At 40.2% G+C, this 13,958-nt stretch overlaps 1 long non-coding RNA gene across 1 annotated transcript; it reads left to right on the top strand.

Annotated features, from left to right (window-relative positions):
- The first annotated feature begins 56 nt into the window (after nucleotides 1-56).
- On the top strand, nucleotides 57-9,913 carry LOC124271374. The gene is made up of 4 exons (XR_006897026.1): nucleotides 57-226; nucleotides 2,074-2,151; nucleotides 2,196-2,197; nucleotides 9,902-9,913. It is a non-coding gene; the product is annotated as an uncharacterized LOC124271374 (long non-coding RNA).
- Nucleotides 9,914-13,958: the final 4,045 nt, after the last annotated feature.

The raw sequence follows: 13,958 nt of genomic DNA on the forward strand, positions 1-13,958 counted from the left end.
GGTCTGAATGTCGTCTTGATGTCAAGGTCAGATTTGTTTGTAGGAAAATATTTTTCTCAAGGTCGTTTCCGTGCGCGTGGTGACATTGTGACTGAAACGGCATACGACAATATAAATTTTACGTGTGTTCATCAGCTGATTACCTTTAATACAATTTTTTAAACCGACAACTTCTAATTGATTGATCATTTGACAGGACCAAATGGCATCAAAAGGAAATAACCAGGTAGTTATGCATATGTTATCCAACATGTCAACACGGGGCAACACTTACAACGTTCAGGTCAATCGGGATTGTGTCAGTCGTGGCATGTTTGATTAACGCCGATTTATACCACCTTTGTTTGACTTCCAACTCAAATTTATGTTATATGTCAATAGATCAGTTGATGATAGCTAAACAAAATGACTGTCAGTGCATATCAAATTATCATGAAACGGCACTCAAAGGTCTAGTTTTTGCAACTTTTGCTAGTACTATTTCTAAAGCCAATGTCTCAAAAATAAAGGAAAGATTTCCGCCCGTAACCCCCGTATTTGGTTTAATCATTATACATCTAAGAATATACGCCAATGTTTTTTTTTATAAACAGCCTATACCTAACCCTAAAATCTAACCCTAAATTCTAGCCCCAAACCTCAAAATAATCCTAAGGAATAGAATGCATTTCAATGGGGGTTACGGGCGGAACTCTTGCCAAAATGAATAGTGAGTATCTGTAAATATGTATATATTCTGTCATTACAAGTCCAGAATAATAGGTTATAAGCCACATGTCAGGGTCGTTATATGTATGTTAAATGCATTGTAGTCAATAACACATTGAGTCAGACTTTTGGTATTGCATGAAAACATCAGTAGTGAGGACTAAATGTTAGTTTTTAGTGGGCTTCTTGGTTTCCTGTGGGTATATAAAAGTTGTGTGTCATAACCTAACATATTCAAAACTGCAAGCGACCAAAACGTAATGAAATAGTATTTTTAAGAGGATGTATCCAAAGTCTCATTTTGCTCTTACTTCATCAGAACCACTACATGATAAGTTTGCAGTGGTCCTGGTGGCCAGTGAATTTTGTATTGATGGTAATGTAAATCTACAAATGTTATTTTGGACCAGTGAAGTACAGACAGAACCACTAATTACTGTCCACTCGTTGGCCCTGTAGTCTAGTGGGAAATTTTGAAAGGTTTCTTTCCCTGATCCTCCACTAGATTTCAATTTCAATAGCATGAGCAAATCATAAAGCACATACAGTAATAGTGGCATTGTAATGTAAGGGTGAAACGATACATCGATGCACCAGTGTATCATGTGAAGATGACATACACATGTCTTGGTTTTAAGGATACAAGATTTGCTATTATAGGTTTGTAGCTTCTCTTTCAACAACCCTCCAGCGTTTGTTGCACTCAAAAGACTCAAATATTGAAAAACATTTTGTAATGAGCATTTCAAGTTTACTTCTAACTACAACCACTACTAGCACTTTTCTTTAGCGAGCTTTTCCTTTTGAGCCTGCTGTAAAATATGATTTTATACCCCACCATCCCCATGCCCCAGGAAAATGACAGACCTAACCAGTTCATGCACCCTTCCGTCCTGATTACTGTTGAGTGCAGCATTGTACCTAGACTAATGTTTAGTCTCTGAATATATATATGTCATTTTGATTTTAACAAATAAACCCATTTCAATTGAAAAGGAACCCTAGGGAGACCAGAGAGATCTGGACTTGCTTCATTTAAACTGAAATCAATATTGAACTTTAGCATTGCAGTTGTTTGGGAGTGCTCAGCTGGCTGTAGTTTGGAGAAATCGGGCCTGGAATATGGTTTGGGGACTGTGAGACACACTACATTGTACCTCACTCTGTCTTTTCATATTTTGTAAACTGAAATTGCTTGCAGTTGTGCAGAGTTTTGTAAAATGTCAGTATCCTGTGATGGGTGGGATTCAAACCTTCAACCTTCTAATCAAATCCACATCACCCTCAGACAAGGCAAGGTGTCATCCTTGGGATGACTCGACTACAAATTGATTATTTCCATTAATTAAGTGTTTATTTCCACAGATGGCACAACTTTTAGCTAAGCCAGGATCATCAGGCCAGCTGCCCCGGCTACCACCACGACCAGGCAAAACAGGACCTGTAAGTACCAACTTCATCACCATGACCTTGCTCTCCAGAGGAAGTTGTGTTCATGACCTGTCTGCCTTGCAGGGAAATGGCATCATTTTGTTTAAGGTTCACAAACAGTTTAACCATCCTAAACCGGTCTTGAATAGGGCAGGGTATTAAAGTCTGGTTTAGGTAGGTGTCCAGATTACACAGAAATATGGTTCCATAGAAGAATGCATCCCTTGATATCTCATTTGTCATATATATTTTTAATTTCTCTTGTCTCTATGGAAACAGTTTTGAAATTGAGCCTAAATCTACTGATAAGGTACATCTGCTTCACCATACCATCTGTCATCAAATCTGTTGTTACAAGTTCAATTGTCTTATCTGCCATAGAGTCAGCATGGCAACAAGTGTAATGCTGTTTCATTTATACATTAATCAGACTCAGAAATATATGTTTACTAATGCTTTTTTCTGATTTGCAAACATATGTGTTATAATAAAGAAATGAACTAATGTATCACAATAGAGAGGGAGAGATTGTAGTGGTGTGACGATTGATCGATACACATCGATGTATCAATCCATGGGCCGTCGATACAGTGAATCGATACAAAGTTTTACATTGAAGTATATCCCGATAAGATACTTCAAATGGGCCACAATACATCGATGTTTAACTTTGAATATTGCCGAATCGCGATATCTGTCAAGAAAAAAGACTCACTTTGTTTGATGATTGAAATATATGCTTTCTTTTTTTTCCCTTCATAAGTAAACGTTTTCTCGGGAATTCCTGCATCAAAAACTGTCAGACATAGCGCTCGCATGTTATTAACATTCACAAAGTCCGTGTATAAACTTAATTATCTCGTTTCCAAATAAACATTGAAACACGCTGGGGAATTTGACGAAATACTTTAAAATAGGTTTTATTTTGATCTTAAGGTGTTTTATAGTTGGTGTTAGAATTAAAGATTTTACTATCGTGATACGTATCGTATCGCCACCCTTATATCGGGATGCGTATCGTATCGCAGCTTCAGTGCACAATACCTTGGCAATATATCGTCATGAAACTAAACTTTTAGTATCGTGATGTATCGTATCGCAGGTTGGATGCCAATACCCCACTAAGAGATTGACAAATGTGATCTTTGATCCAGTACAGATATATTGCTGATTATGTATGAATGAGTTCAAATGATGCAAATTAATACTCAAATATATTATTTAGGGAATTCATACATGTTGGATTAGCAGTGTTCATGGTAGGAAAAAGAGCTTTGCGTTCTTAAAACACATAGACTCTGTATAGAATCTATGCGCATGCACGCACACACACACACACCATCCAAATTTAGACGTCATTTCTTTGCATTTCACAGCATTTTATTATCATTAGCAAGTGAAATTAGCGGAGAGAAACTTTATTTTATTCTATTGAAAAAATAAGTTTTTCGGTTACCTGTTGCGTTTCATGTCATGAACATCGGTTCACATGTCCAATATTTTGGTTTCATAGCCTTTTTCAACTACATACATTAAATTATTCCGGCAAAGTACAAGGGACAAAATTATTGCCATCCCATCACTTCACTTCTGCATTGTGTCGTTTATGTCACATGACCTTTGAACTGTTTGATTGGTCTTTTTGAACTGTTTGACTATTTTAACCCTAAGTTGATAGCTATAACGGAATAGAAATTTTATCATCTGAGCAATAAGTTTGCTTTGTAGGATGGGAGCCTGGTAACCTGCACCAACAAGTAATTATGAACTTGATCCATATACACAGACAAATCACTACATAAGGATCATTACATTTTTCACTACAGTGGGTCATCGTTTATTCACATTATCAATTGCTACTTCCCATTATGAAACATACTTATGTATAAGCGGAATCCTGGCACGCTCTGTTGAATAATCAGCAACATCATGTGTGTCATAGATAAGTATAATATACACTGAAGTACTAACAGACCATAATATGTACTCCAACATGTCAAAACAGATGATTTTATATTTCAGTGTCAGGAGAATTAAGAAAGTAATTAAGAAATGTAACTACTGATTAGATGAGCCACGCCCAGACAACTGTCCCCAATTTGCATATATGGGAATGCCCTCCAGAACAGTCCAATTGAAAAATGAGGGAAACAGGTTGTCGTCTAAAGCTTGAAAAGTTCAATTTCCTCGTGCGAATCGTGTTTTGATTGTTATATCATATGGGGCGGTGGGGTAGCCTAGTGGTTAAAGCGTTGGCTCGTCACGCCGAAGACCCGGGTTCGATTCCCCACATGGGCACAATGTGTTAAGCCCATTTCTGGTGTCCCCCACCGTGATATTGCTGGAATATTGCTAAAAGTGGCGTAAAACTAAACTCAGTCAGTCAGCAGTCAGTTATATCATATGAAGTATGTGTACAGCTAAGATCCTTAGAAACTGAACCAAGACAAATATAACTTTATTTACAAAAAACCCCACACAAGTGCTAGAGAAAAGAACATTTGTTATGTTTACAAACGAATGTATAATTGGCATATATTCTGGTGCATCATCTCCACACGGGTCAAATACAGAATAGATCCATTATGGAAGTTACTGATTTAAGCATACTTCGGACCTTAGTCATCACTTTTTGAATCGGTCTCGGTGTCTAAATCACTTGCCAGTCCTACTTCGATCACGATTCTATCAATTTCTTCTTCTACTGCAATTTCCCGTTACCAGTAGCCATCTTCTATGGTTTTAACATGTTTGCGACATTCGGACCATTCCTTGGCACCGATTGCTAACATTCTCCCGTTCATGGCAACTCTTAGCGAAGTTTCGTTCGGTGTCGTTCCTGGGCCACTGGGCCGATCCGTCTTTCCTGGGCCGTCGTCGTCTTCGTTTTCCTTCATGTTGTCGTGTTCCGGGCGATCGTGTCCGTCTTCCTGTGCTGTGCTGGGCGTCCGTGTCGCTGGGCCGTCGTGTTCCAGACCTCGTTCCGTGTCGTCGTTCGTTTTCCGTCTTCTTCGATTTTCTTCGTTTTCGTTTTCCGTTCGGTCGTCGTCTTCGTCGTCTTCGTTTTTCCGTCTTCCGGGCGTCGTGTCGGCGTATTTCCGCTGTCGTGCGTCGTGTTCGTATTTCGTCGTCGTCGTTTTATCGTTTTCTTCCGCTGATTTTCGGTGTTCTTCCTGTCGTCTTCTTCGTGACGTCGTTGATCCGTTTTCCGCCGTGCGTCGTCTTCGTCGTTTCTTCCGTCTTCGGTCGTCGTTATTTTCGTCTTCCGTATTTCGTTCTTCGTTGTCCGTCGTCGTTATCGTTTTCTTCGTTTTATGCCGATCGGTCGTTCGGTGCTGGGCCGTCCGTGCTGGGCGTCGTGCTGGGCCGTTGTGCGTTTTCCGCTGGGCGTCGTGTTCGTTTTGTCGTGCGTCGGTCTTCGTTTTGGTCTTTTCCACTGTTTTATCCATACTGACATCCATACTACCTGACCACTATCTGACACCTCCACTACCTGTTCCATACTGTTTATCCATGCTACTATCTGTTTCCCACACTGTTCCTGACATCCATGCTACCTGACACACTACCTGACTTCCATGCTGACACCACTACCTGTTCCCATACTATTTATCATGCTATTTCACACTATCTATTTCCATGCCTGTTTCACTACCTGTTTGTCATGCTACCTGTTTCATGCACATTTCACACTATCTGACACCTCCACTATTTCCTGTGCTACCTGGGCATCATGCTACCTGTTTCCACACTGTTTCCTGTTTCCACACACTATCCTTTCCACCATTTTTCACATACTGTTTGTCCATGCTACCTGACTTCCAGGGATCAAGGTAGCTAAAGCTTTATTACATAGATAAAGCTTTAGTCGGATACCTTATTTTTACTGTTATTACCTATACAGAAAGCCTTATTTCTCAAATAATGCTTTAGTTGGGTCAAGCTATGAAAACGTTTATTTGATCAAATATCCTCTATGTCGTGTTGATGGGAGGTAACACTGTGTCATACGGTACGATCAATAATTCTTCTCTTACAAACCCCCTCCCTGGCCCATCCCTCAAGTAGTACAAGGTAGGCTCGTCTGCTTTGATGTCAACTTTATCTATGTTGTATAGCTCTACATGCCGCTATGACACGTTGGCCTCGACGAAACAGTTTAATGTGAATCGCCTATGATCTCTTTGGTGTTCGTTATAAAGGCTTGCCGAGCTTTTTTGTACCCCCTGTTCTATATACTTTTTTTTCTCGTCCTCGCTTATAGCAGACTTACGAGACTTGGATCGAATCTCTTGTTTCATTTTGTCATATTTTGTGAGTTCAGAGAGGATTGAACGAAACTCCTCCTCCGAGATCTTACTGTCAGTGAGTGCCGTGGAAATACGCTCACTCACCGTGTTCAGCTTTGCTTCAGCCAGAACCCTGATTTCGTCGTGTTTCAATGCTTTACGATGCAGTCTGCGGGATACAAGCTTAAGCCCCAACCCCAACACCCCTGTCACCCCAGCTGTTATTTCGAGCCCCATCACTATAGGTGCGGCTACGATGGTAGCTAACAAACCAACACCTGCCACCCCTAGGCCCATGCTGGCTGCCATAAGGGTAGTATCAGTCCCGTCCACGGCATTGAAAGCTCTATGGTACTTCTTATATAGTGCTTTCCGCTTATCGCGGTCTTGTTCTAGTTGGCGTTTTACATCGCATAATTGCCTCAAGCGGAACCCGTCTACGGTTTCCAGGGTCTTCGCTACTTCATCTATGCCTGGGTACAGTCCCATCCTATAATATATATTACGAAAGATATTTTAATTGGGTTTCATTTAACCTTCGATCAACGTACTTGAGACTTATAAGGTGTGAATCCTCATGTAGGAGAATAGTGGAGAAGTTAATAGGTAACTTTGCATCCACACTATCCCCCTCGGAGGGGATTATTGAGGGGGTTATAGAACCCGTTGAGGGGTCCGGTTGTATGACGATGGTGCGGTGACGAACACTACGGTTCTGGGGATTCCAGTGTACTATCACCCCGGGTACAAGTTGTTGGTCTAGATTATTACTGTTAACTCTAGTGATGTAGACTTCTATGATGAGTGTGGAGCCTGGTGACACAACTGGAATATCCGATCGGGTTCTGTAGCATTTATACTGTAACTCACCCCCGATGAATGATAGTAACATATTAGGTAAAACCGGTCTTAGTATAATCTTTGTATTTGGTCCCGGAACGAAACACCCTAGCGCGGTACCGCTATTCTTAATTTCAGAGATAAAACCTTTTTCCTTTAATGTGATATAAGGTGAGGTGAGGGTTAAGTTGACTAACCATTCAGGCTCTTTAAAATCTGATAACGACACCCGCCTATACACGTTGTCTTTCAAGTGCAGGATGTACAAGGCGTCTTCCTCACCAGGCTGATCGAATCCCTCCGTGTCCCCTAAGTCGTTAAGTGTAGTGTTGGGTCGAAGCCAAGACATTGCTATAATACTATTACGAGATAATTTCCAACTGGTTTTCTGATAATAGTTCAGGGGTGCACTTCACCCCCCATGAAGTGTATGTTGTCGGGTAGGAATATATTACCATATTGTGCGTGTTGGAATGGACTGTTTAAGGTGTTGAAATGGATACTAGATTAAGAGCCCCTTTCTAATATTTAAGCGGGGTTATCTCTGTGTGTGAATTGTTTGCAGATATCGTGTGCCATAGTACTGTGCCCCCTGCCATGACTACATGGGATGGCCTAACCTTCGTATTATTATCGTGAAGCGCTCATAAAATCGGGGCACACATTGTGTAATTGTAGTAATTACTTTTTGTACATTGTAATTTCATTTGTTACCTGCACACTTACTTGGTGTGTAAAGCTAAATTATTAGCTAAATATGGTATCCAGGAAGAAATTAAACAATATGTAGTATGTTCTAAATTTTTATGTAAAAGGAAATGGTCAAGAATGGTACGGGAAAAGGTCTTACAATGTGATAGAAAAGCAGCAGAGTATGCCATGCAGTCAAGGCTGTCATTGATACGGTATCAGTCAATAAGATCGGACGGTGTAAATCAAGACAGACCAAGGTACTATAAACGTATTGGTTTTCTTATTAAACTGGGTTCTGTTCCCATTCAGTCAAAGGAATGTGAGTGTGGCACTGTGGCGCACGATATTTTAAAGCACGTTTTTATGTCTTGTAAGATTAATATTGCTGAAAGAAATGTCTTATTTGAACAAATGTGTGACTTGATGTTAATATCTTTGTAAAAGTATGGACCTACGATGATGATGATGAATTTCTGAAATTTCTACTTGGCGGAATACCGGAAGATGCAAAGGACCAGCTAAACTATGATGTGTGGGCAAATGTTATAATATGTGTCTCAAATTCTGTATGTAAATGGAAAAATATTTATAACTGTTGTATTTCACCTTACCACCCTGTATAAATTATTTCATGAGCATTTCTGTTGTATCATATACCATTAATATGACTGTATAATATACATTTGTAATCTTCAAACTATGGAGGAAGTAAAGAATATCTATCTATCTATCTATCTATCTATCTATCTTATTTGGTGTGTAAAGGCAGCACTAATTTGCACATTGTGTTGCATGTTTGATTTTGTGCTTTGCAAATAATGCAAACTACCCAAAGAGCCGTTAATAAATTAACTTGGAAAACTGTTTTGTATTCCTTCTGGGAGGAGTGTACACAGAAGATTGGATAGATAAGAAGGAGTAGTTACAGCTAGACAGCAGAAAACAAGAAATAAGATTGATCGAAAAGGTGCTCCAAGGGCTAAGGATACAGATGGAGATACCCCACCCAAACCCTAGCACAGCTAACCCTAAGGATTGTAAAGGGGTGACTGATCGGAAAGGGGATCCAAGGGCTAAGGATACAGATGGAGGTACCCCACCCTAACCCAAGCACAGCTAACCCTAAGGATTGTAAAGGGGTGATTGATCGGAAAGGGGATCCAAGGGCTAAGGATACAGATGGAGATAACCTACCCTAACTCTAACACAGCTAACCCTAAGGATCGGAAAGGGGGTGACTGATCGGAAAGATGCTCCAAGGGCTAAGGATACAGATGGAGGTACCCCACCCTAACCCAAGCACAGCTAACCCTAAGGATTGTAAAGGGGTGATTGATCGGAAAGGTGCTCCAAGGGCTAAGGATACAGATGGAGGTACCCCACCCAAACCCTAGCACAGCTAACCCTAAGGATTGTAAACGAGTGATTGATCGGAAAGGGGATCCAAGGACTAAGGATACAGATGTGTCCCCGTTTACAGACATTGGAGTAATGCTGACAGCAAACACTTAGCCTCAGTAATATGCTAATGAGACACGATGGAGAGTTTATGACAAAGGAAGACAAGGTCAAGGTTTTCTATTTGCAAATTGTGTCTTGCTATGACCAAAATATCAACCAGTGTTATGTAACTTGCAGTTAGCAAAGCATTAACCACGGTGGTTTAGTTTGCAGAGTGTGTCTGTCCTCCAGATACAATAGAATGAGTTCAAAAAGGAACCCAACCCAAGTGACCAATAATTTGTTCATGTCTCCATTTCCTCAGTTCCGGAAATTGTTCAGGGCTCCTTTAGGATCATATATATTGTTTTGTAGATATATTTATATTTAAATACTTTATTCCAGGGACTGAACGTGGTGCCGGGAATTTTTGAGTGAGTGAGTGAGTGAGTGAGTGAGTGGGTGGGTTGAGTTTTACCGGGCTTTTAACAATATTCCAGCAACATCACGGCAGGGGACACCAGACTTCACACATTCACACTGGTAATAGGCGCGACATATCAGTTTGAATGGCAAATTGTTTGTGCACGTGGAGGTAGAAAGGTGATATGTAATATATGCCATGAGAGAGAGAGAGAGAGAGAGAGAGAGAGAGAGAGAGAGATACATACAGACAGACAGACATACAGAGAGAAAGAGAGAGAGAGAGAGAGAGAGAGTGTGAGATGTCAACTTGAAACTACAGTCGCCACGATACAATGTATTTGATGTGAAACAGTGTGTGACGTCATTGGTAGCAATACGGCCATTCAGCCTCCCGAGCCAGTGCGATATGGGGTTTATTCACCTCTTCCATTGTTACATGTTTACAATCTAACAATCACTGTACAACAACCTGTTTCAATGTTACACACACGCAGACCGATGACATGTCGGTGAGTACCAGTTTAAATGTAGTGAAGCTGATTTCCTCAGACAAGATGTAATATAAACATACATTCTTTCCTCAATATGTCCATGTTTTCTGAATGATTAATAGTATGGGTGTTTGTGGGGTATGTGTTGGGTATGAACATACCATGGTTGGTTGAAGTTCAGTTATTCAATCAGCCACTGATATGTGGAAGCTACTCTATCAACCATTGGTTTGTTCAGGCTTAGTCACTCTATCAGTCACTGGTTAATCGAGGATTAATGACACTTTCAACCATTGATTTGTAGAAACTGGGTCAATTATATCAACCACTGGTTTGTAGTAGCTCAGTTAATCTATCAAACACTAATTTGTCCAAGTCCATCGAACTTCAGTCACTCTATCAACCACTGATTTGTAGAGGGTGAGTCATTCTATCAACCACTTTTTTCGAAGCTCAGACATTCCATCAACCACTGGTTTGTTTAAGGTAATTTATTCTATCAACAACTAGTGTCTTATAGCTCTGTGACACTATTAACCACTGGTTTGTTGAATCTCTGTCATTCTATCAACCACTGGTTTGTTGAATATCTGTAACTCTATCAACCGCTGGTTTCTAGAATCTCTGTCATTCTATTAACCACTGGTTTGTAGAATCTATCTCACTTTATTAACCACTGGTTTGTTGAATATCTGTAACTCTATCAACCACTGGTTTCTAGAATCTCAGTCACTATATTAAGTACTGGTTTGTTGAATCTCTGTCACTCTTTTAACCACTGGTTTTTAGAATCTCTCTGTCATTCTATTAACCACTGGTTTGTTGAATATCTGTAACTCTATCAATCACAGTGTGAACTGCTTATTGTGTTTCCGCTCCTTCCAGAGTCTGACATGGTTGACACATGTCATTGTATCCCAATCGCGTAGATCGATGCTCATGATGTTGATCATTGTCTGGACCAGGCTCGATTATTAATACACACCTCCGCCTCCGTCATATTGTTGGAATATTGCTGAGTGCGGCGTAAAACTAAACACACACTTATTGTGTTCCCGCCCATTGCACAGAGAGAAAGAACAGTGTTTTATTTTACGTACGCTTCTGTGGGCAAACATGAAGCGCCTCTAAAATATGGGCATTTTCCCCACAAACTGCATTAATAGTGATACAGGATGCTGTGATAAATAAATCGATACGCTTATGATTCGTAATGTGTCTCTGCAATAATGGTACTAACTATTAGGGGTGGGTATTGCAGAGAATTTTCATATTGCGATATATTGCGATGCAAAAGCATGTATTGCATATGTATTGCAATATATTGCATGAAGTATTTTTAATCAAAAAACTACTTACAATCGAGGTAATGCTTGATTTATAGAGCAAATACACAGCAAAATCACTATGCTTGATTAAGCTTTATAATAAATTTTATTCATGATAAAAATTAAAAAGGTAAATAATATTTGGCACAAATGAAAAAAGGAAATATCCGAACATTTCCGAGTGTTACGAAGTTTTCCGAATGCAAGTCAAAAAACCGGTTTTCGATCAGCGTATCGCAATGCGTATCATTTTCATGTCTGAACCGGTAAATACCGGTAAACCGGTTATATTGCACAGCCCTACTAACTACTATTGTATATTCTGAGGGAAGAGGCAGAAATGGGTTGTATTACAGTATACACTCTCAAGGTTATAAAAGCTGGAGGCGACTTGCTAACAAGAGGGTATGGTTTAATTTGTAATAGACAGCCTTCCTGAAGATAGATCCCCTACCGTGTGGACAGCTCACTCACTCACTTTATCAACCACTCACTCGCTCACTCATTCACTCTAACAAAGACTGGTTTGTCAAAGCCGATATTATTGCACTTTGATGGAGATACAAAGCTACATGCTGACAACAGGGTATGGTAGATAAAATATAAACCTTGCTGAATATAGAATCCTTAACTATCCTCCCTAACTCACTCACACTACCAACCACTCGTTTGTGGAAACTATATTTAATAACCGATATTATTGCACTTTGATGGAGACAAATACATTGACTAGGTGACAGAAACCGAGTTATTACCTAGCTCCCAAATGAAGACAGCGACGTGTATGCACAAGCTCAAGAAAAGGGCGATAACTCCGCTTGGCTATAAATTGAGCCATTTATGTGAGGCGGTAGTGGGGATTCCAGGTGAATATAGATCCCCGCAACTATACTTGTCGTAAGAAAATTTGGGGCGGTGGTTGGGTAGCCGAGTGGTTAAAGCGTTCACTCGTCTCACGGAAGACCCGGGTTCGATTACCCACATGGGTACAATGTCTTGAGCCCATTTCTGGTGTCACCCGCCGTGATATTGCTGGAATATTAATGAAAGCGGCGTAAAACCATACTCACACACGTAAGAAAATAATAGGCATATCTTATTGTGAATTAACACCCTAAAGCTTCTCCCAATGGAGTATTGGATTTTCATTATCAACTCCTTGAGAAGGATACTAGATGTGACTTGGTGGATCGGGTGGCCTGACTGTCATCGCACGCCGACGTATCCAAACACCAATCTTGGTTTGTTTAATTCAGGATCAATTACACAATACTGGTTATACCGAACTCAAAGGGACCACATCTTGTAGTTCGGTGTAACCGTAGTTCGATTAAAATATACAGCCAGTGGCGGAGCCAAAACTAGTTCTTACATCCGTCAGTTCGTTATAAGCCTGCTCTTATAAATACAGTTTATTCTACAGTCAAACCCCGTTGTGTCGAACTCGTCGGAACCAAGGGGAACAGTTCGACTTATCCGAGTGTTCGACACATCCATCAGCATAGAAACAATGATAAATATATGAAAATCGACAGGGACCCAGAGATGAGTTCGACACAACCGAAAATTCGTCTCAACCGAGTTCGAGACATTGGGGTTTACAAATAGTCCTTACATGATATAACATACAAAGAGCAACACAAAACACCACTGTTTAGATTGAGAACATTTTCACTAGACTTGCAAGTCGATCCAGTATATAATAAACCAAACCACACATTGTGATTGGAGAAGCACTTACTTTCTCTAAAAGTCCCCAGTCTAGGAAGATATATTATATTACACAGAAATATAAAATACGGTGCTGTGTAAAATAACCCATCCTTACAAACCAGTGGTTGATAGGGTGAGTGAGTGAGTAAGTGAGTGGTCCATTTATACAACCTGTAGTAAGTAAGAGACCTTCTATCTACGTAAAAGAGCAACAATATCGCCATACTCTGTAATAAAACCTATACTTACAGACCAGTGGTTGATAGATTGATTGAGTAATTGAGTGAGTGAGTGAGTGAGTGAGTGAGTGAGTGGTCCAATTTTATAACCGATCGTCAGTAAGAGACCTTCTATCTACGTCAAGAGCAACAATATCGCCATCCTCTGTAATAAAACCCATCCTTACAAACCAGTGGTTGATAGATTGAGTGGTCCTCTCTCAGAACCAGTATTGAGTAAGAGACCTATCTACGTCAAGAGCAACAATATCGCCATACTGTGTAATAAAACCCATCCTTACAAACCAGTGGATGATAGAGTCAGTGAGTGATACACTTTTATAATGTGTGGTACTTCGGGACGAGCGAAAGCTTTAACCC

This window comes from Haliotis rubra, unplaced genomic scaffold, assembly GCF_003918875.1.
Source record: "Haliotis rubra isolate DU_JTF1 unplaced genomic scaffold, ASM391887v1 Scf1024, whole genome shotgun sequence".
Taxonomy (NCBI): Eukaryota; Metazoa; Mollusca; class Gastropoda; order Lepetellida; family Haliotidae; genus Haliotis; species Haliotis rubra.